This window comes from Macrobrachium nipponense, chromosome 5 (assembly GCF_015104395.2).
Source record: "Macrobrachium nipponense isolate FS-2020 chromosome 5, ASM1510439v2, whole genome shotgun sequence".
In the NCBI taxonomy this organism is placed as follows: domain Eukaryota; kingdom Metazoa; phylum Arthropoda; class Malacostraca; order Decapoda; family Palaemonidae; genus Macrobrachium; species Macrobrachium nipponense.
In genome coordinates, this window is record NC_061107.1 from 22313384 (window position 1) to 22318383 (window position 5000).

At 35.2% G+C, this 5000-nt stretch overlaps 1 long non-coding RNA gene across 2 annotated transcripts in view; it reads right to left on the reverse strand.

Moving 5' to 3' along the window:
• Positions 1–5000, reverse strand: part of LOC135215971 (uncharacterized) — a 69531-nt gene that overhangs the window by 62807 nt on the left and 1724 nt on the right. For both annotated transcript variants that reach the window (XR_010314773.1, XR_010314772.1), the window contains exon 2: positions 3876–3994. This is a non-coding gene — a long non-coding RNA (uncharacterized LOC135215971). The remainder of the gene's footprint in view (positions 1–3875; positions 3995–5000) is intronic.

The window sequence follows — 5000 nt, forward strand, 5'->3', positions numbered from 1 at the left end:
TTAAAAAAATAATTCTAATTTTGCTTCCATTGAACGGAGCAACCATATGACAATCGTAAGTGGAACATTATATAATTCATATTTTCTCCATCATATTCAGTTATGAGATATCTTTAGTTAGAATATTCCTTCAAACAAAGAAAGCACAAGAAACGAAAGAAGTTTCGAAAATTTTTTCCAGTGTTCGGAAACCAACTTTCAAAATGCCCTCTCGTTGTTTAGAATTTATTCAGAAACATTTTGGGAAAGTATACGAAAAATTCTGGACTTTATATACGATACTTACAGTATTTCATTTTAGATTATACTAAATTTTTTTTCATCACTGCATCAGCACAATCTACAAAACCCAGGAGCAGAAACTTCGATAAAAATTGTTACAATGAAAGATTGCCGTTGATGTAATGTGCTACAGGAAAAATGGCATTTAGTATTTTGTATTCAGGACAGATTTCAGCTCCTCATCCCTTCCTGTCAGGATGGAAGGGTAACTTTTGCCTTCATCCTAAATCTCGCTATGTATTTGCATTACAGAATCAACTATCCTCTCGTGTGTCTTAATTGATATAGATGTTTTTCACTGCCGTTATGAATTTCTTTTATATTTTTTTAATACGTGACCCATGAAAACGCGAAAAAAAGACAGTATTTGGAGTAGGTTAACCAGATTATTCTTCAAAAGCTTCAGATGTAGCAACTTACAAAAATTCTACCACGAACTAGTTCAGTTAATGAATTTTCGTTTGTGAATATATAAGAAAAAATCAACTCGTAAATGAATATCAGCATTGACCTTTTGGACGGCACGGGGAGAGAGAGAGAGAGAGAGAGAGAGAGAGAGAGAGAGAGAGAGAGAGAGAGAGAGAGAGAGGCGGGGCTGAGCTGAGCTGAGGTTTTAAAAAGCTTTTGCTGTTCGTTTGGGCTATAGATAGAATTGTGCAGTGGAAATAAAGGGCAAAAGAATTTTTTTCTTTTCATAACAAGATATTGCGGTTTCGTGTTCGCTTGTATCCATGTGAATGTGAGGCGGTCATTCGCACACACACACACACACACACACACACACACACACACCACACACATATATATATATATATATATATATATATATATATATATATATATATATATATATATATATATATATATATATATATATATATATATTTACATATATTTAAAGTTACACTGCAGAATAGTGGATGAACCTCTTTTGCAAAAATCTCCCAAAATATTATCTACTTAATCATCAACTAAACAGTAGTTTTATCATTAGTACCTGGAGCTCCTACTGTACCTTTCACAGTCGACCCACGACTGCATTCAAGCCGGATAGCATTTCTAAACATGCATTTTTATTCTCACATATACACTCAAGGTAGCAAATTTTCCTCACGCTATACTTTATCTCACCCATACAGTTATCGAATGGACGCATCTGTTGATTTAACACCTCCACGAGTACCTCGTTGGACGAGTGGTTTTCGCGCTCGGCTACCAATCTGGTGGGCCGAAGTTCGATTCTCGGCCCGGCCAACGCGGAATCAGAGGAATTTATTTCTGGTGATAGAAATTCATTTCTTGATATAATGTGGTTCGGATCCCACAATAAGCTGTAGGTCCCGTTGCTAGGTGACCAATTGGTTCCTAACCACGTAAAAATATCTACTCCTTCGGGCCAGCCCTAGGAGAGCTGTTAATCGGCTCAGTGGTCTGGTTAAACTAAGATATACTTCTTAACACCTCCACTGCAGACTTCATGACTCTGGCAGTGCTAAACATCCTTACGTCAACGCCTTTCAGTTATAGTCCCTACACAAGCAGTATTTGTCCTTACTACTGCACACACACAAACACACACATCCCCTTTGTCGCACTCAGTACTAAAATATCCACCATTCTCTCCCTAAGTAAGTCAGCTATTATAGATTTCTTCTTTTCTGCATATCAAAAATCCCAAGATTTAAAGGGTATGTATGTATATGTCAGTTGGTGTACGTGTGTTTTATATATCTGCGGAATTCGCAATATTTATTTTGCATGAATTAGGTGCCATACCCAGAGAGAGAGAGAGAGAGAGAGAGAGAGAGAGAGAGAGAGAGAGAGAGAGAGAATTGCTAGGGTACTAGACGAATGTAGATTCCATAAGTTTTGTTCAAAAATCTTAAAAAATTGGAAAACAGTCAAGCTTATTATTCTGTGGTATGGGAGGAAATCCCCTTCGAAATACCAGACGGTCAAAACAATGGCCAAGAAAGCCGTTAAAAGGTAATCCTTAATCGACCTTGTCAAAGGTCTTGTGTTCAGGTCCAGTCATCGTGACACTTGGAAACCTTCAGTCACAACCGAGTGAGCGCACGATTGTTGACTCACCTGGCGGTCAAATAGAAAATGACTGACTCACTGAGGTCCGGACTGCTATAATTATGTTGAGATTTTCTCTGTAACCTTAGAACTAATTTACGTTAAATGCATAAAAGCATCACTGAGCCCCAATGCTACAGGAAGTCTTTTGTGAATATGAAATTTAGGAAATATTTTCCTCACTTAAATTCCCTGTCACAAAGACCTCTTCCACTACATTGCCACGACCATTAACTTTCTTCAAATTCAGAAAATTGTAATTTTCTTTGGCCATCACCCATAAACTTCAGCGGTTTGTTTGGTATTTCGATGGTCTTCTGATCGCAGTTAGCCAATTGACATTTTGCTTGTTGTTTGCCAGCAACCTATTCCTGAAAGACTTGCTGAGAACCTGGTGGCTAAAAACTATTTAGGTGACTTGTTTGTCCGTTCGCGCTTTTTCTGTCCGGCCTCAGATCTTAAAAACTACTAAATTGCATCCCTCCAGCCTCAGTAATTTTTATCTTATTTAGATTTAAAGTTAGCCATCATCATGCGTCTGGCAGATTTTTTAGGCACCAACAACACAGGCCACCACCGGGCCATGGCTGAAAGTTTCATGGGCCGCGGCTGAGAGTTTCATGTGCCGGGACTGAGAGATTCATACAGCATTATATGCTGTACAGAACACTCGATTTCCCCCAAAGAAACTTCGGCGTATTTTCTACTTGCTTAATTTAAATATAAACTTTATAGTTTTCCAGAAATTGTCTATTTTCCCACAGGACTTCGTTCAGTTTTCCTTCAAGAGCGAGTTCCACTTTACTTTCGCCCTTCGATCAAATAAAAAAAATCCTGTATGTTTTCCAGTTTATTTTGTATTTTTAAAATTTTTTTATTTTCTTCGATTCCTTACCCTCACCGTCTCGCTTTTCAAGCTAAACATCTCTCGACTTTCTTCCATCATCTTCGAATTTGCCCAGGAAATCCAACCACTCCTCTTGAATGAGCGGGAAAGATATCGAAAGCATACACAGTGTCGCCTCTTAAAGTGCTTGACCTGATTGACTGGTTGCTGACTTTCACAGTTTTACCCTTCCAGATTTGTTTATTTATTTGCTATTTGCGAGTTTATCATTTATGATGTTGGTTTATGATGACAAAGATTGTCGTTCTCTCTGACACAGTAAATAGCATACATTTGTATTTCATGAATCGTATGTGTGATAAACAATAGCAGGTAATGAATCTTTCTATCTTCCAAGTTAAATAAATTTCATTTGCATTTTTCAAGATTCAAATGCATGCTACATATAAGCAGTTACAGATTCTTTCTCCTTGCCAATTAAATAACATTCGCTTGTATTTTTTAAGAATCGAATGTATGATATATATTAGCAGTTATTGATACGTATCCATCACCACAGAAAAAACAGAGAACATGATAGATAAATTAGACACTTGTAATGTATCAAGGTGCTCATCACTGCTTCCTTGACCAGTATATTAATAAGAACAGGAGGGCTTCTTACCGTTAATAGTCTGTAGAAGTCCATTTTTTCCTTTCGTCTTAGAGACGCGTCCTTTCTTCGGAAGTAGATTCCTTTTCAATGCCTTGGAATTTCGGAAGTTATGTATTCGTTCTGAGTCCCTGAAAGAAAATGAATTTTACGTCATATTTTTAACTTTATTCTTTTACACACACACACACACACACACACACACACACACACACACACACACACATATATATATATATATATATATATATATATATATATATATATATATATAATATATATATATATATATATATATATATATATATATATACTATATATATATATATATATATATACACTATATTGGTATCCTTCATTGCCATCTCACGATTCACCTTCGATAAGAATTTATAGAAATAGCAGTTCATGGTATGTTTCACCTAAGTAATGACTACTGAGATTTGTGCGTGATTGCTGGAATATGGACGCGTATTCGAAGCCATTTCGGTGATACCTTGTAAAAGGTTTTATATCCATCAGTAACGCGAATTATTATATCACATCCGGTGGGACGGAACGACTTCAAAATAAGAACTAATGAAAGTGTGGTTCATGGTGTTGTTGTTATTATTATTATTATTATTATTTATTATTATTATTATTATTATTATTATTATTATTATTTATTTTGTTGCTGTTGCTAGAGTGAAGTAATCGAAACGGATTAAACAGAATTTGCAGGCGCACACAGCTGCCTTTATTTTTTTTTTTTTTGTGGGGGGGGGTGGGGTCAATTAATAACTGCAAGTAGCTCACCTCCAGTTTTTTTTTTTTTTTCAAAGTTACATTTCTCCTACCTGTTTTTGATTAAGCAGTGCATTGTTGAAGGTGCTATTCTGAACAGTATATAATATTTGGAAATTTTCTACTTTACAATAATTTTTTCTGTGCACACAAACACGTGTGTGTGTGTGTGTGTGTGTGCATATATATGTGTGTGTGTATGTATGTATATATATACATATATATTATATATATATATATATATATATATTATATATATAATATTTATATTATATATATAGGATAATTAAAAGTTTCATAAATATATGTACATAAATTATCAATATGTTCATTGTTAACTAAATACAAATA